This window comes from Prionailurus bengalensis, chromosome B3 (genome assembly GCF_016509475.1).
Source record: "Prionailurus bengalensis isolate Pbe53 chromosome B3, Fcat_Pben_1.1_paternal_pri, whole genome shotgun sequence".
Classification (NCBI taxonomy): domain Eukaryota; kingdom Metazoa; phylum Chordata; class Mammalia; order Carnivora; family Felidae; genus Prionailurus; species Prionailurus bengalensis.
The window spans coordinates 98,464,702-98,484,024 of record NC_057355.1 but is presented as its reverse complement, the minus strand read 5'-3'; the positions used below and the strand labels follow the sequence as shown (position 1 = coordinate 98,484,024).

Genomic DNA, 19,323 nt, shown 5'->3' with positions numbered 1-19,323 from the left:
ATCCAGAGTTGCCAATGGTGACTGCTGTTTAGAATCACCGAGAACACTTGCAAAATACAGATTTCCATGCTTCGGAGCTCTGCCCACCCCACCCCACCCCACCCCCAACCCCACCCCCTGGCACACACAGTGTGCAGTCATGAGCTGTCAGGCTTGGGAAACACTGATGTCATTGAAGCCCTTCACTTCTGTTTCTGAAGTACAATCTGAGGTAAAGTAACTTTTCCAAGGTCACACAGCTGGTTTGGCAGGACTAGGGTCAGAGTATAGGTTTCTTGAATATCATCGGGGCTTTCTCTATAATACACCACCTGCTGGATGTACCCACAAAGGGGGTAGCACACAACCGCAGAGATTCTGGGTGTAGAAGACAGTAAGAGGCATAGTCTTTGTGCCTGTAACCCCAGATAATTTCCCCAATATCAGCTTCCGTTGTGGTTGATGACCCAGATGCCTCAGTCCCAAGTCATTTGGGCAGGAGCTTCTGCTTCTAGCTCTGTAATTACCACGGCTTCACTTGTCCATTGAGAGGCGAGAAAGAACTGCGGTTCGTATGTAGACTGCTCTGTGCCTCAGTTTACCTCCATTTAAAATGGAGAGAATGACTGACCCGGCACTCTTACATCTGCTTCTTGGAGCTCTGCAGACCAATTGAATGGCCACACAAAGGCATTCTGTGATCCCCACGTGGCAAAGGGAGAAGTTTTCTGTACCCACAACAGAGCTGTTCCTAAAGTCAAGGCTACTCTTGCCTCATTTTTAATCATTCTAGTGTCAAAATATCACTGTGGCTTCTCTGGCCACCCCACATGCCCTCCAGGAAGGGCTGCCTGTCTTCTTTGGGTTTCTGGAGGGCTGGTGAAATATTTCCTGTAGGTAATCCTTGGAGGAGCCCCAATTTTGAAGGACTGAACAAGATAAAAAAAATTAAGTATTACTACTAGGAAATAGCTAGCACAGAGTTCCTATTAAGTGCTGGACATTCTGCCAAATGTTTTACATGCATTATCTCATTTAATCCTCAATTACAGTCCTGTAAATGAAATGTTATGAGCATTCCCATTTTACAGATGTGGAAAATGAGGTTCAGGAAGGTTAAAGAACTTGCCCAAGATCACATAGTTGCTGAATGAGAGAGCCAGGATTCAAGCCCACATACTCCAGTCTCCAGGGGCAAAGCTCTGATAAATGGGGCTTTATTACAGATCGCTGTCGTCATGAACTTGACCTTTCACACAGTGTTGCCTGGTACTCCTAGTGGGATATCACACCCTGACGCAGTTCAGGCCAAGGACAGCTCGGGCGCTGAGGCTGTGCCTGTCAGCTGGGAGGCTAGGAGCTCCATCAGTTCAGGGACTGCCTGACCCAGCCTGACCAAATTAGAGCAAGTAATGGGTGTGACATAATTTGACATGTAAATTGTTAATTGAACCCCATGGGAGATGATTTTAAATAGAGACAAATACCATACTGTGAACTATTTGGGTTACGAAGCCCTTATTCTCTGACTCCTGCAGGAAGAAAAGAATTGTGTCATGATAAACTGAAAACCCCCAGGCTGTTCCAGGGTCAGGAGAGCAGCAAGCTAGTTGGATTGGGAAAGATTCTCCCTGGGAGTTTCAGGGATTTACTCTCACTTCCTGGCATTTTACCTCTGAAACTCTCCCAAGCCCACATTAGGAACCACTCATCCTACCCATCCTCCCCTGCAGAGACTTCCTAACCCGGGAAATTCAGAACCCTAATTGCAAAGCCAGCCCTGGTCAGACTGCTAAAAGGGCACAACGTGAAGTCCCCACATGCACCCCCACTCCACTCTGTCTTTCTCAGATTTACGGAACTCAACCTATGCAGGGGCCTTGCTGAGGCCCCTACATAGATGTGCTCTTTCTGGGCATCCCCCTATGCACAACGGCTAGTCCCATTCCTTTATCCCTAGAAAGACTTACCTGTCCTTTTCCCCAGGCCCTCCTGCTTGTTTTCTGACATTCTGAAAGAGTCTGGGTACCCCCATCTGCTAGTGCCGACCGATCCTAATGGCTTAATATGTGCCCATCCTCTCAGGCACAACCTGCCGGCTGCATGACCCATAACTAGCACCCAGGAAATATTTACTGTTGAATCAATGAATGAAAGTAAGAGTAGGAAAGGTTCTCTGGAAATCCTATGCCTTACCTCAAACCAGTAAGCCTATTACTGGCTTCCAGGCTAGTAAAAAGTCATTTGAGAGCAACAGACCTTTGCCTTTTTAAAAACTGGAGCTCCTTTACATAACGCTAGCTGGTGAACATGGCCAGGAGAGGTGACCTCCCCACATGCATTCGCCTCCTTTCCTCCCTCCTGGCAGGGTCCCATGCTTCCCAACAATGCCTTTGGGAGGAAAAGCCTCATTACAGGTCTCTGAGTGGTCCATCTAGTGGGCTCCATTGTCCTAGCCATCCTAGCCACAGGATTAGTGTGGGGACCCGGACTAAATGCAAGAAGACTTTGCCAAGAGCTTCAGGACTCTCATGGTCATTAGGTGAGACTGATGTCTTCACTGACATCCAAAGATACTGGGTCTTCATTGAATTTTCTAGCTACTGTATCGGGCCTTATCTGAAGCCTACCTGACCTCTGGACTTCTCAGTTACATGAGAGATTAAAGCCTGTTTTTATTAAGCCAAATAAACACATAACACAATAATACATAACCCCTTAGTTTCTTTTTATGACTGAGCTCAGAGAGACAGACAATCTTTTGTCATTTTTAATCACCTTTATCTTACAGCTTACTTAAACAAATACATACACCAGAATGAAAAACAAATAAAAACCCCAATTTTTCAGTCTTCAAAACCTTCTCAAGATCACTAGGCTTGTGATGTCCTAGGTGAATGAAGAAATAACAGTGGCTTCAACAAGAGTGAGCTTATTTCTCTCTCACATAAAAGAAGGCTGGAGTGAGGCTGGTATGGGAACTAGTGTCATCAAGGGGCCCGGGTTTTGCTATTCTTAGCATATGGCTTTCATCTTCACATTCACTTCATGGTCCAATGTGGCAGCTAGAGCTCCAGCCATCACATTGATCTTCCTATTCCAAGAAGACACATGAGGAACAGAGAAGGGGAAAAAATGAGTGTGTCAGGAGACTAACGCCTCTTAAAGAATCTTCACAGAAGCCCCACCCAACGACTTAAGCATATGCCTCAATGGCCATCACAGCTATAAACGTGGCTGATGAATGTAGTGCTTGGCTGGGCACACTGCCACCCAGATTAAAATCTCAGTTGCGTTATTAAGGAAAAAAGGGGAGAGTAGATGCTGGGTAGGCAACTAGCAGTTTCTGCCCCACCCTACTTAAACAAGTCTGGCTTTTGTATTCAGTTCTGCTGCTTGGTGCCTGTTCCTCCCAGGAAACCCCCTGGTTTAAGCTTCAATAACTCTTTCCACAGACCCTTAACAACCCAAGCTGGTTCCCTAACCCACCCCCACCCAGGATCCTCTGACCAGCATCTTCCCATTTATCTGGTTAAGAAGCATTCATTGAGCACCTACTGTCTGGTATTAGACCACATTAGTCTTTCATTGGAATCCTGGCAATGGTTTAACTCCCAGCACCCTTGGACTTCTTCTCTGTCATGCCCCAGTCAGACTCCACTCACACCTACCCTTCCTCATTCACCAGTCTTTCCCTAGAGCTATGTTCTTTCCAACACAAGCCTACTCTTCAGCCATTGGTTTCTTTCTTTCTTTCTTTCTTTCTTTCTTTCTTTCTTTCTTTCTTTCCTTTCTTCCTTTCTTTAAGTTTATTTATTTATTTTGAGAGAGAGCAAGAGAGAGAGCAGGGGAGGAGCAGAGAGAGGATCCCAAGCAGTCTCCGCACTGTCAGCACAGAGCCCAACGTGGGGCTCGATCCCATGAATTGTGAGATCATGACCTGGGCCATTGGTTCCTAACATCTTTCTGGCATTTGTGTTCTCAGTCCCATGGATAGGGCCTTTGTGGGCTCAGGACAATGAGGGCTGTGGTCAGAAACAGCAGCTCAGTCAAGGTTGAGTTTCTCTGAATCTTCATGGATGACAGGGTATGATTTTGCCTGGGAACAGATGACTGAGTGAGGCCAGAGCAATGATTTCTTTTTCAGTTCCCCCAAGGCCCGCTGGCTCCCCACAGCATATTTCGGGCCCCACTGACAGCATCGTGGGCCTCTTAGCAATGAACAGCACAAACAAGGTGAAGCCATCTAGTCGTACTGAAGTGAACTATTGTCTTGCCAAACACAAAACATCTGCTCCTCCCTACCTCACCTGCATGAAAGTAGAAAAAATCAGAATAAAAAAAAAAAAAATCAACCTCTGATATTGCTAACAAAACGTGTTGCCTTGAACCCTCACGTAAAGAATACCTTTCGGAAGTATCTAGCTCTTTCATTGAATTTTTACCCTTTTGATTTCAGTTATAAACTGAGAGCTATCACAACTCAAAATTTTACATTGTATTATGTCTCTTCAAATAGAAACATCATTAGGCAGATGTGAACAATTATCCCCAGTTGGATTCTTTTTTTTTTTTTTTTTGAAGTTAAAGTCTTCAGAGGAGTAGCTAGCAGCTAAATTGTGCTTTAAATCACAGCTTTAAAACTAAACCTATGAGCAGGTCCCGGATGACAACAGGAAGGGAGGAGCCCAGGAGGCAGTGAAGGAGAAGGGGGACAGAGATGGGGGTGAGGCTGGGTCCTCTGGTGCCCTGAAGAAGAGCCTCTGTCCTCACCAGTGTCCAGCTGTCACCCAACCCCACCTTGCCCTCACCATGCTGCCCTGAGATACCCCCTGAAATACTGACATGAGGCTGATTATATTGAAAAGCTCCTGGGGCGCCTGGGTGGCGCAGTCGGTTAAGCGTCCGACTTCAGCCAGGTCACGATCTTGCGGTCTGTGAGTTCGAGCCCCGCGTCGGGCTCTGGGCTGATGGCTCAGAGCCTGGAGCCTGCTTCCGATTCTGTGTCTCCCTCTCTCTCTGCCCCTCCCCCGTTCATGCTCTGTCTCTCTCTGTCCCAAAAATAAATAAACGTTAAAAAAAAAAAAAATCAATAGTTTAAAAAAAAAAAAAAAAAGAAAAGCTCCTGACCACTCTCTGGCATTACCCAAACCTTGTGGCTGAGGCCCAACTGATAAGCCCACCTCAGTGAACCCATTAGATCTCTCGAAGCCATGAAAGACCCTTGACCCCCCTGTCAAGTTCATTTTGACACCTGGCGGAGAATGAAAGCATCAGACCAACATTGCTGCTGATATGAGAATCGTGGAGGAAGAAAATTCAATATTTGAACATTTGTGAATATTCTCATAAGGACAACAGTTTTGTTTTGTGTTAAGGTGTTCAGAATTCTGTGGAAATTCTGCATAGTCTTCAGACTCAAAGCCTTTGTCTTCACTCCTGGGGAAAGCCCAGGGATAGTTGTATGGTGTGTGATTTCCTCACCCATGTGAGTGCAAATGCCCAGATTCCCCCAGCAGAGAAGGGCCTGAAGTCAGAAAAGTTAGGCCTGCGGCGGGGCCGACCAAGCTGTCTTTGTGGTGTGGTGAGTGCTGCCTGCAGCCCCCAGTGTCTCTGCTTCGAGAAGAAGCACCAGCTGCAGGAGCACCTGAGAAACCCTGAGTGGGTAGGACTCCAACCTGGCCACCCCCTTAGTGATCCCCAGCGAGGGCCCCCAAGGGCCATTCACCAGGCAAAGGGCAGAGGGCGGCCATGAGGTGCCCGGCCTGTAAAATCAACATGTTCCTGGGGCTCCAGAACAGGACTCGCCTTGGGGGACTCGCAACAGGAGACACTTCCTCACTGTGTACTGTGTCACCAAGGTCCGGGGGCTACTGAAGGAGGAAGAGCAGGAGTAGGCCAAGAGGAAGAAGATGACCAGCCCAGAAGTGAGTTTCCTTCTGGTGGAGAAAAGCAAAGACATTCTGGGACCCAGTGAAGAGGAAATTGGAAGGCAAACCTGGGCGGCACCTGAGGGTGGTTTCCATCTCCGGAAATACTGGTGATGGGAAGTCTCACACCTCAACCACACTTTCCTTTATGGCCTTGATGCCTTTAGACCCTCCCCTGCCCAGGAGCCCCGCACCGTGGAAATGTGAGCGGTGTGTGACCCAGGCCACAAAGTGGCAGTAACAGACGCCGAGGGGCTCCTAGGGGCTAGGGTGAGTCTCAGCCAGAGAACACCCCTGCTGCTTAAGGTCCTGGCCATCTCAGACCTCGTCATCCTTCGAACTCCTACAGATGGGCTGCATAATGACCTCTTTGAGTCCCTTGGGACACGTCAGTAGCTTATCTGAAGCGCTTCACCGAGGAGCTCCCACTGCCCACTGTGGCCTGGATGTGGTTGTCATTTTCCATGACACTGTGCACGCTCACCTGCTGGGCTCTGATCACCCCTCAGACGGGCCACCAGAGAAGCTTGTCCAGAACCGGCTCTGGAAGCTGGGTTGCTGCTCTGAAGCCTGCAGTTCCATTCACTACAAGGGAACAAGGACATCCAACCACCCGGCAGGCATCTCTGGGCCTCAGCGTGCGTTGTGCCACCACTCTCTGTGCCTGGCACCCCCGGGTCCTCCTCAAAGCCCTGAAGGCATTGAGCAACCGACCAACCACCCCCCAGCAGTGAGATCCCAGTGACCAGACGGCACACAACTCCTTTTTTTCTGGATGAATACTTCACCTGCTCCTTCTTGTGGCTCTGCCGTGGGGCTGGCTGTAAGAACCGCACAAATCACAGGAAAGGAGTAGCTCATCAAGTCAGGGGCCACTGCAGATATTCACACCAGATGACGACCGAGTTTATTCCCTCAAGGGCTGCTGGGAAAAAGTCAAGGAAGTCAGCATAGTGCCCAGGATATCAGCTGCCACCAACTCCCCCCTGGATGGGTCTCGAAAACTGTGCCTGGTCTGGGCATGTGATCGAATGGCTGTGGTAACTACAGTATGGTTTGGGAACCAAGGTCCTGTGGGTACTTCAGTGCGGGCCGAGACTGTGCACGTATGGCCTGCAGCTGACGGATTTCTGAAGGACAGAAACAGTGCTGCCTAGGGCCTCTTGGTTGGAATGAAGGTCCTGGCTCAATCCGTGTCTGAGCTTAGCCGTGGGCCATCCAAGTGCTGTGGCTTTCTGGCTCATGGGCAGATCCCCCCCGCCACTGGAGCTGCAACCATCTGCTAGACACCAAGGAGCACCTGGGTGGCTCAGTCGGTTAAGCGTTGGACTTTTGGTTTTGGCTCAGAGCACGATCTCGCAGTTTGTGGGTTCGAGCCCTACATCGGGCTCCAAGCTGACAGGGCAAAGCCTGCTTGGGATTCTCTCTCCCTCTCTCTCTCTGCCCCTCTCCCACTCACTCTCTCTGTCTCTCTGTCAAAAATAAATAAACTTAAAAAAAAAATAGATAACAACACCAAGCACCACTGTGGGGAGGGCTTCTGTGACACCTGTTCATCCAAGGCCTGAGGCACAAGGTCAGTGCCTGAGCAGGTGCATGACAACTGCTGATGGAGCCAGTGAGATGTTGCTGAGGCGGGTGGGCAAGGAAGGCCGGATGCTTGGGAGATGGGGGAGGATGTGCAGAATGCCGTGGGGCATGGTGACAGCCACTGATGTATCACTAGGTTTGGTGAAGGAGGCGGCCAGGTTGTCATGGTTGGGGCCCGAGTACAAGATCCAGCACTGCCACAGCTGCTGGGAGGAGGTCAGCATCCAGCTTACCAGTGCCCGGCCTGCGGACAGGGCTTCTGTGACAAGTGCTGTCATGACCACCGGTTGTCCCTTGTGGAGACTGAGACCATCCTGAGTCTGCTTTAACTGCAGTTAAAACCAGTGAGCTTTGGGATGCCTGGTTGGCTCAGTCGGTCAAGCATCCGACTTTGGCTCAGGCCATGATCTCACAGTTCATGAGTTCGAGCCCCCTGTGGGGCTCACTGCTTTCAACCTGTCAATGTGGAGCCTGCTTCAGATCCTCTGTCCCCCTCTCTCTCTCTGCCCCTCCCCTGCTTGTGTACTCTCTCTCTCCAAAAAATAAATAAAACATTATAAAACATATATTAAAAAACAAAAACAAAAACACTCAGTGGCATTTGGGGCACCTGGGTGGCTCAGCCATTTAAGCATCCAACTTTGGCTCAGGTCATAATCTCATGGTTTGTAAGTTCAAGCCCCACATCAGGCTCCATGCTGACAGTGTGGAGGCTGCTTGGGATTCTCTCTCTCCCTCTCTCTCTGCCCCTCCCCCTCTTCTCTCTCTCTCTCTCTCTCTCTCTCTCTAAATAAATGAATAAACTTAAAAAAAGAAAGCCGTGACATTTAAGCTCAGCTCCCTCTTTGAGTCCTTCACAGTAACTTAGGTTCTCAGAATTAGAAGTCTCATTGAGGTAGGCCCTCCTTCCAGTCACCTCTGGCACTGTGTGTCCTCTCTGCTTGACCTGGGGCCACTTTCCCATGTGGGAGCGGGGCAGGTGGCAAGCCAGGGTGAGCCTGATGGCAGGCCTGAAGGCATGAACTCTTCAGGGCAGGGAAGTGAACAGTTGTAGCGAAAGGGAATGAACCGAATCAGTTGCATTTACCTCGGGTAAACATGATACAAATTATTATTTGTAATAATACATACATACAAAAGCAGCATGGAATATCCTTAGGCTGCTAGTGTCTGTGAAGACTCATCATAGTCTGTCCCCAGCACAAGGATAACGTGGCCGTGGCAGCGGGTCTTACCCACAAAACAGAGCTGGGTCAAGAGCCACTGTGTTGCTACTCACTTTTTTTTTAATGTTTATTTTTGAAAGAGCGTGTGTTCCAGCGGGGGTGGTGGGAGGGATCCAAAGTGGGTTCTGCACTGAGAGCAGGGAGCCCAATATGGGGTTTGAACTCATGAACTGTGAGATCACGACCCGAGCTGAAGTCAGACTCTCAAGTGACTGAGCCCCCCTGGGCGCCCCACTAATCACTTTTGTCTTCCCAGCTTCTCCTTTCCTTGCCTTTTCCCTTTATGCCTCACAGCTACTTGAAGTGAGTGTCCCAGGGACTTCCTGCTTGGAATAGCCTGAAGGAAATCTACCTGGGTCCTCCAGAGTTAGATCCCAATTCTTGGCCTAAGCCTGATTCAGTCAGAGACCACTCAATTTATCATACAGGTCACGAGAGTGGAGAGTGAGGGATAGGGTCCTCAGTCCCTGAGAAGTCAGGCTGCGGGAAAGGCGATGCCTCCATACCTGGGGGGAGCGCAGAAGGAAGCAGGCCTTCCCTGGCTGTGTTTCTTGCTTGGCGATGCTTCTGTCTGCTTTCCCAAAGGCCGCACCATGCTACCAAGTGGGGCACCTGCTTCTCTCCCCTCCGACCCCAGCAAGCCCACCATCTGCTTCTGAGAATTGCACTAGAATTTTTATTGCTTATTTTGAAGTGTATTAATTGGCTCCCAGATCATGAGAAATCTTCCAGGGAGACAGAGCACAGAATAAATATACTGTTAGTTGCCTTCTTTTTTTTTAAGTACATACAAATATTGAAACAGATCATTAAGAAAAAAATTCTCTCTCCAGTCCTTTGAAGAGAAGTCAAATGAAATTTTGTTTCTCATCAAGAGCTGGGATGTCCCTATCTATCATGACTGGAAAGAGTGTTGTGCTGAAATCTTGCCACTACGGTGGATTTTATCTTCAATGAGCAAAAATGATGAATTAAGGGGCACCTGGGTGGCTCAGCCAGTTGAGCATCTGACTTTCGATTTCGGCTCAGGTCATGATCTCACAGTTTATGAGTTCGAGGCCTGCATCCAGCTATGGGCTGACAGTACAGAGCCTGCTTGGGACTCTCTCTCTCTCCATCTCTCTGCTCTCTCCGCTCTTTCAAAATAAATAAACTTAAAAAATGACAAATTAAAAGCAACATAGCTCTTGACTGAACCAGTAGGTGGGCGAAGCTTCAGGGAGGTCGTTCCTGGTGTGGATGTCGGTGTGATGTGAGCCCTGGAAAGTCGGTTCTTCTCACTGCTCCCTCCTGCCTCCTGTGGACCAGTGACTGAAGCCATCATCACTCTAGTATTGTGTGTTATCAAATTCACCATTATAAAGGAATCTTCTTGTTGAAAAAACAAACAAGTAAACCTAAGAGACCTTATAAGTCTATTGTATGATAGATTTAACCAGGAAGGCTTGACTTTGGATTCAGAAAGTTTGTTAATTGGTCTAGTCATTCCTTTTATTGAAACTATCCATATATTTTTAAACCAAATGATTGCAACAATGCATGTTTTAGGACTCGAGGTGTTCATCATCTTGGCGACCAATAACGAATGGTGAATAGTCTGACATCTAAGAGGCTCTGCTCCTATACTGAAAGGCAGGTAAAGAAATCCCAGAGGAAGGTGTTGGCATACGTCCTCTCTGCTTTTCAGTTTCCAACCAGAGACATCACAGTTACAAATATTTCCGTATTATCCCATATTCCATATTATTTGGATTAGGCAGAGCTTTATTCTTCAGGGAAAACAGGCAGCATAAGTGAAAAAGAGGTACATTTTGCTGATAAGCCAATCAGTCCTAGGCATCACACCGCGGTCAGTAGGACAGGATCGCTGCAGAAAAACCCTAGTGGGAATGACCACCACCACCACCCCTCTCCCCAAGAGCATAGTCACCAGTACTCAAGCACATCAGGGAAACTGGTTGGATAGCAGAGGATGTGTCTGTTTGTTTTGTTTGTTTCATTTTTTTCATGTTTATTTAATTTTGAGACAGAGAGAGAGAGAGAGAGAGACAGGGCGCGAGTGGGGGAGGGGCAGAGAGAGAGGGAGACACCGAATCCCCAGCAGGCTCCAGGCTCTGAGCTGTCAGCACAGAGCCCAATGCGGGGCTCAAACTCACCGACTGCCACATCATGACCTGAGCCAAAGTCAGATGCTCCAACATCTAAGCCACCCAGACACCCCAGGACATGTCTTTTTGGAGCCAGAGAAGATGCACTAAGGAGAGCAGACCCTGAAACAGACAAGGTTTATCTCAAAAAGGTCATTTGAAGGAGAATTTACCCCGGAATGACGTTCTCCTCTGTCTTTGAGTAGAAGACCAGCCGGGTCCTGGCAGCCCTACAGCCTGGGCTTCCTTCCAGGGCTGCAGCACCCCTACAGGCAGTTGAGCAATGTGACCCTGGCAGCAAAGAAACCCTGGACGGGCCTCTGAGGCTGGGGAGCTTGACCAATACTTCACTAATGAGAAATTGCACTGTCCTTGGAGACATTGTCCTTGCCTTGACTTTAAGTGCCTCCCTTTGCTTTTCCCCTCCAGTATACCACAGCCTGATCTCCTCTCCCCTTCCTGCTGTAGCATTTTGCTTAGGTCACCCTGAGCCACGAAGCTGGGGGGAAAGGGGGGGAGGATGTCTATAATCTTGCACAAGAGGTATAAGTCCTGTACTAGTTGTGTGATGTTGGGAGAGTCACTTAACTTCTCTGTGCCTCAATTGCCACAACTGTAAAATGGATATTATAATCACCATTACCTGATAGGACTGTTAACGAGCAGTCAACGAAATCCTATCAAAGAGCAATTCCTGGCCCGTAGTCAGAGCTCCGTTAAGGCTAGCTATTGCTGCATGAAACAGGTGAGCAATTTCTTCCATTACATCTTCTCCCTGGATTTCCACTTCCACCCTTTGGCCTCTCCAAACACAGAACAAGGATGGGTAAGAAAGTGAAATGTCTCACTTGGTCCTAGAACCCTTTAATTCTGTCAGTAGTCCAAAGATGTCTGTGCGGTGTCTGTGTATGCAGATTCTTTGAATGACACAAAGTCTATGCTGATTTGGTTAGGTTTTAATGTATGATGAAAGGCTAAAGCACATTGGTTCAACTGTTAGGGCTCAGGCTTCAGGAACATGTGGCTAAAATGTAACTAACGTTATCTTGGTTCAAATTCCTTTTTCATGACTGACTGCTGTCTCAGTGAACCTTTGGAGGGTTTCTGTTTGTTTTTTTCTTGGTTACAGCAGCCAGTAAAATAAGCACATCCAGATCTTCTCACGTGGAGATAAACTGATGCCAAATTAGGTCTGTGGAGGCCTCATTTTGGCTTCTCTGGTCACGGTGCTGAACATATTTTCATGCACGTTGAAGACAGTCCATTAGTTCTTGGCAAAGAGAATTAAGTTTCAAAGCTGCCCTTTCCAACAAGCCTCCCTTTCTCATGCACAAACCCTTGCTGAGGGGAGGGGCACTTCCCTATTTATGGAGAAGAGGGGGCAAACTCCATCTGCAACCGCCCTGCTACAGCCCTGAGAACCGTCACCTCCAGGACACCCCTGGACTCTGAATTGGATCGATCTTTAAATCTCCAGTGCCCTGCCCAGGTTAAAACCTCTCCCTCCCTTTCAGGAGAGAAACATTTTTATTTCAAAATCATATAGTACGGGCTTTGAAAAGTAGTTGAGGAACCTCTTTCCCTCTTGGAAAGTCATGTCCGTTCACATCTGAAATTTTCCCTCAATGCCTCGTATGTTGCACTGACTGAGCTTTGAAACTGTAACAACGCAGCTGATGGGGCACCTGGGTGGCTCAGTAGGTTAAGGGTCGGACTTCGGCTCAGGTTGTGATCTCATGGTACATGGGTTCAAGCCCTGCTTCGGGCTCTGTGCTGACAGCTCAGAGTCTGGAGCCTGCTTCGGATTCTGTGTCTCCCTCTCTCTCTGCCCCTCCCCCACTCACGCCCCGTCTTTCTCGTTCTCAAAAATAAGCATTAAAAGAAAGAAAAAAAGGAACTGTAACAACGCAGCTGAAGAGAAAACAAAGAAGTTGTGCCTCTATCTGTTGCCGTGAAAATATAAGCCGTGATGATGTGGGGTGGACCTGGATTCTCATTGGAATCCTTAGACTGGTTCCAGTCGATTTTGGTGATAGTACCTACCACCACCGGGCGTGGACTCCTTGACCTAAATGTGCTCTGAGCAAAGCCTCCTTCACGTAAGGGAGTGAGCACTGTAGTGAAAGGTGCTGAGGGGCTAAGGATCAATATTCACTGGCAACCAGCATTTTGGAGCATGGTTACCATGGTAACATTGTCAGCCCCAAATGACTGTCATGAGGTGGAAAAAAAAAATCCTCTTAAAATAAATGAAACCAGAAAAAGTATATTTATAAACCTCTTACTAAACACCTATCTGTTCACAAAGTAGAATGTGTTCTTTAAGCAATAGATACCCCAAGACTGGGGGAAATTTCATGGCATAAATGTTCTCTTAAATTAAAAGGACTTTTATTCTCACCCCCTGCCAATGGTCTATCAAAATAACGAACACAGATTTATTTAATGGGGAAAGTTCTAAGAATTACAGACTTGTACACTTAGATATTAAACAATTGTGACATTAAAATTCGGCGCTAAACTCCCAGTAGCTTAATTGAGATTTGTAAAATGGTACTTGACTGGGAATTCCCTTATATCTCAGTTGCACAAATTATTTCTGGCAGGCTCAGTAAATACAGTGTCGTAAGATCTATTTATGCAGTGGGGAGAAGAGATTGGCCGCACAGATCAAAACACCTGGGCACAGTTTTTGCCTTGCTCTTATGAAGTTCCATCCCTTGCTTGCCTTTTCTTCCTCATAGAACACCAATTTTATTCAGAGAAGCAATGTGCCCAACCCCAAATTCTCAATTTCATAGTCTCCCTTGCAATTAGAGGTGGCCAGTAATAGACAGGCAGAAGTCCTCAAGGAGGATATTGTTGGGAGACAATTCTCCATGGTCTCTCACTGTGTATCTTGCAAGCAGGGGCACTGAGTGTCTTTTGTTTCAGACTAGCTTCTCAAGCATGTTGGAAAGGCATACAACCTTGGAAAACAGACATACTATCTCTCCAGAGCAAAGGGAAGGCTTGCTTGGAAGCTTGGAAGACAGAAATAATGTTTCACTCCAAAGCAAATAGGCCTACTGCCTATTACATAAGATTTGGGGTCCCTAAGCCCAGGGTTCCTCTTCAATAAGGCCAATGTGTGTGCAGCCCTTCCCGGGTGTCTATCTCGATTGCCCAGGTGAAGATAGGATAAAGCTCTTGCCCCTTTGCCCTTTTCCTTTCTTTCTGCCTTGAGGTGCAGCAACCATTTGGGGAACATATGGTCATGAGGCATAAGAAAGCAAAGGTGTACATCTATAGATGGCAGAGCAGACAGGCTCCTGGTTGGCTCAGTCGGTTAAGCGTCCGACTTCAGCTCAGGTCAGCTCAGGTCATGATCTCACGGTTTATGAGTTTGAGCCCTGCGTTGGGCTCTGTGCTGACAGCTCAGAGCCTGGAGCCTGCTTCGGATTCTGTGTGTCCCTCTCTCTCTGCCCCTCTCCTGCTCATACTCTGTCTCTGTGTCTCTCTCTCTCAAAAATAAATAAACATTAAAATAAAAATTAAATATGGCACAGCAGAAGGACCAAGAACCTGGGTCACCGATAGAGAGTTACTATGCTAGCCCCGGGTTGCACAATTTCAGGCTTTTTTATATGAGATAAATGAGCCTTTACCTGTTCAATCAATGTTAATTTTTTCCCCAAGGGAACACATCCCTAGAGCTTGTGTCAAAGTAGTAACATAGTAATTGCATAATGGCAATTGTGTCAAACATGTGAAACTTAGGGCTCTAGTATGTTACCACCTTCCTTCTTGATCTTGATTCTAGCTCTCTGTGTATTAACATTAGTGTATGTATCTCTCATAAGCTAACTCAATTCTTTGGGAAAGACATGTAAAATCAGCTTAATAAGTATAATTTGGTCCTGAGCCAAATTTATCCCTAATTTTTTTCAAGTTATCCCTTAAGCTGTTAGTCAAGAAGGCAATAAAAACAATAGGACTCTCTTTCTTCAAACTTCTATCACATGCCACAATATCTGTTTAGTTACCAGTGTGTATCCAACCCCCAGTACCATAGCTGGTTCATAGTAGGTCAAGTGTTCATTGACCAAGTGTTCACGAATGCTCTTTGTCAAATATGTTGACCCAAAGAAAATTAAGATTTAACAAGTATTTCAATACATTAGATCAATCATTTGACTACAGTAAGTGTTCCGAGAAAAGACCACAGCTCAACTTCAAAGAAACAACTTATTTTTTATTCCTAATGACTATAAAATGCTGCATAACATAACCATGGAATTAAAAGAATCTACTCAAGGGGCACCTGGGTGGCTCAGTTGGTTAAGCAACTGACTTCGGCTCAGGTCATGATCTCACAGTTTGTGGGTTCAAGCCCCGCATTGGGCTCTGTGCTGACAGCTCACAGCCTGGAGCCTGCTTTGGATTCTGTGTGTCCCTCTCTTTCTGTTCCTCCCCTGCTCATTCTCTGTCTCTCAAAAATAAATAATGTTAAAAAAAAATTTTTTTTAATAAAAGAATCTACTCAACCTCAAAAGGTGGTTCAATTAGATACCAGAAGTCATCAGAGATGAAAATCTTTAATGTCATGTACAAACATTATTTCTGGAAGATTAGATAAAATTTGAAACATGTGGGGGACCTGGGTGGCTCGGTCAGTTAACAGTCTGACTTCAACTCAGGTCATGGTCTCATGGTTTATGAGTTCGAGCCCCACATCAGTCTCAGCACTGACAGCATGGAGCCTGCTTGGGATTCTCTGTCTCCCTCTCTCTTTCTGCCCCTCCCTACCTCTCTCGATCTCTGTCTCAAAATAAATAAATAAACTTAAAACATGTCTTAAAAAACATTGAAACTTGTATCAAGAGAAAAATTAATATACAAGATGAGAATATAGGAGGGCAATTTAGAAATTTATACCAAATTACGATAAACAAAAAGATACTGTGCATAATAAGATGAATTACAAGCAGTAATTATTTAGTATTATTTTCTGTACATGGTATGATTTCCAGCTTGCCTTTTAAACCTAAACTATGTGAAATTACCTCTAATATGTATCTTGGGTATAATTCCTGTTTAAAAATCTATCAAAACTGGGATACCTGGGTGGCTCAGTAGGTTGAGCATCCAACTCTTAATTTCAGCTCAGGTCATGATCCTAGGGTTGTGGGATCCAGCCCCATGTCGGGCTCTGTGCCAAGCGTGGAGCCTGCTTGAGATTCTCTCTCTTTCCCATCTCTCACCCCCTGCTCTTGCTCTCTCTCGCTCTAAAATAAATAAAATGAAAAAAAAATTTCCATCTATCAAAACCACAATGAGCTAGCATTTCACACCCATTAGGATCTGTTTTGTTTTGTTTTTTCTTTAAAGCCTACTTTAAAAAAAAAAAAGCTTTTTTTCGTAGTGTTTATTTATTTTTGAGAGAGACAGAGAGACAGAGTGCAAGAGGGGGAGGGGCAGAGAGAGAAGGAGACACAGAATCCAAAACAGGCTCCAGGCTCTAGGCTCTGAGCTGTCAGCACAGAGCCCAACTCGGGACTCAATCCCACAAACGACAAGATCATGACCTGAGCAGAAGTTGTCGTTCAACTGACTGAGCCACCCAGGCGTTCCAGCCTACTTTTTTTTTTTTTTTTTTTAATGTTTATTTATTTTTGAGAGAGAGAAGCAGAGAGAGGTGGAGACAGAGGATCTGAAGTGGCCTCTGCACTGACAGTAGGAAGCTCGATGCAGGGCTCAAACTCATGAAATGTGAGATCATGACCTGAGCCGAAGTCCAGCGCTTAACCCACTGAGCCACCCCAGGATCTGTTTTTGTTTGTTTTTAATTTTTAAAAAATATTTATTTATTTTTTATTTTTTTTAATGTTTATTTATTGTTGAGAGAGAGAGAGAGTGGGGGAGGCGCACAGAGAGAGGGAGACCCAGAATCTGAAGCAGGCTCCAGGCTCTGAGTTGTCAGCAAAAAGCCCGATGCAGGGCATGAACCCACTAACCGTGAGATTATGACCTGAGCTGAAGTTGGACACTTAACCAACTAAGCCACCCAGGCACCCTTTAAATATTTATTTTTATATTGAGAGAGAGAAAGAGGTGTGGCTCCTGCAGGCAGGGGAGGGGCAGAGAGAGAAGGAGAGAGAGAATCCCAAGCAGGTTCTGCCCTGTCAGCACAGAGCCCCAACACAGGACTTGATCTCATGAATGATGAGATCTTGACCTGAGCGGATATCAAGAGTTGGACACTTAACCTCCTGAGCCACCCAGGTGCCCTTGATTTTGTTCTTGTTTTCGTCTTGTTGTTTTTTTTTTTGTTTTGTTTTGTTTTGTTTTTTTTAAGGAAAATATCATGTGCTGGTGAGGATGGAGAGGAGCTGGCATGGTAGGACTGCAAAATGGTGCAGCCATTATGGATTCTCAGAAGTTAGACATAGAATTACCACATGAGTCGGCAATTCCACTCCTAGGCATATACTGAAAGAATTGAAGCTAAGGACTGAACCAGAAACTTGCACCCCCGTTGCAACAGTATTAACCATAGCTGAAGGTGGGAACAACCCAGGTGTCCAGCAGCATATGAAGGAATGAGCAGAATGTACACACAATAGAATATTATTCAGCCGTAAAGAAGAACGAAATTCTGATGCATGCCACAACATGCATGAACCTTGAAAACAGTGTGCTAGGTGAAATAAGACAAACGTTGCATTATTTTTGTCTAAAAAAAAAATATTGTTGTTATTGCATTTATGTAAGTATGTAGAATAGGCAAATTCATAGAGACAGAAAGGAGAATGCCGGTTGCCATGGACTGGGGGGAGGGCGGAATGGGAAGTTCCTATCGACTGGGTACACAGTTTCGGTTTGGGATGATGAAAAAGTTCTGGAAATAGTGGGGCCGGTTGCACAACACTGTGAACGTACTTAATGCCACTGAGTTGTACATTTAAATGCGGTCATTAAAATGGGCATTTTTATGCTGTGGAAGAACGAAAAATCTATGAAACAAATTAAATCCAAAAAGGTGGATTTTGTTTGTTTTAGGAAGAGCGAATAGAGCAGACATTAAAATTGTGTGGGTTTTGGTTTTGTTTGCCTTTGCTTTCTCTACGCCCTGCCCACCTCTGCTGTGAAGCAGACCAAGATGCCCCCGTGACATTGCCAAAGCCTTTCGAGCTGTGGGGTTGGGTGGTCATGTGCCTCAGGAGGTCCTACGTCATTTGGAACAATTTCCAGTTCTGCAATTTTATTCCAATCCTTCAACTCTCAACAGTGTGTATCATCAGAGCTCCCCTACCCTCATCCTCCAGGCATACGTGGGGCCAGAACTGTTTGCGAAAACATTATTTTAGGATTCCTTCCCCTCCTATCATCTGCTTATTTTCCTTCCTGCATATTTCATAATACAGCATAGAGATATCTGATTCAGCAGTGAAAATAGTCTGTGCATTAGTTATCACTTCCTTGTGACCCACTTTATATACAATTACTCATGCTGGCATTGAAAGTTTAGGTTTCAAAAAAAAAAAAAAAATTCCTGGGACTAAAGCATGCATCTGTGAGGGGAAAAAAGGAGGGGAAAAGATGTTGACTGAATATCTGTTGAGAGTCCTCAAGGGACCCCAAGAGTGGGCTTCCCAAATCAGCCCTGAGATTTCCCATCTCATTGACTCTCCTGCAGAAGCGCTCAAATTACACCCTCTGTGATGATCCCGCACCCTTCTTCCCCCTTTTCCACCTCCTTCACTCTCATTTTCTTCCCAAGAAATACACCTCTGCATCGAATTCACCGCTTACATCCGCTGTACACCGCTGTGCTAAAGCCACGGGGAGCACCAGGGCGACGCGACCGAGTCCCTGCTCTGAAGAGGCATAAGTGCCAGGGCAGTTTCTCTCCTACTTGAGTGCACCACCAGGACCACTGCACGCTTGCGAGATGCCGGTTCCTGGGCCCCACCACCAGAGACTCCGATTTAATTGGTCGGCACTTTTAACAGCTCCCCAGAGAATTCTGATTGGGATCTTAGGAACGTATTTTGAGAAACACTGTGATGAGCTGGAAGGCGATAGAATATCTTCTGGGCTATACTGAGGTAGGACAGAGAAAGGAGGACAGAACTGGTCGGAGAAAGCAAAGGAAGGCTTGCATGGAAGAGGAGCTCAAAGAGGAGCTGAAACTAGGCAGGGAGGGAGTCCAGCAGGCACCACTACCTGCTGCCGCCCGCCCCCGTGAAGATGAAGGCGGGACATTGGATCGCATTCCTCCCACCCAGGGCCCCTGGGGCATCCGGGGAGGACAGGAGACTCTGGGACAAGGGGGTACGCTCGTCTCTGAGAGTACCCAGGTGGGTGAGACCTTTTCCTGGGGTACCCTCCCCGACACTGAGCCCCAGCTCCAGACCCCTGGCTAGCAGACAGCCCTGGACAAAACCTTTCACTTCTCCAGCCACAGGT

At 46.6% G+C, this 19,323-nt stretch overlaps 1 pseudogene; it reads left to right on the top strand.

Annotated features, from left to right (window-relative positions):
• The first annotated feature begins 2,474 nt into the window (after window positions 1–2,474).
• LOC122468099 lies at window positions 2,475–7,228 on the top strand (annotated as a pseudogene).
• Window positions 7,229–19,323: the final 12,095 nt, after the last annotated feature.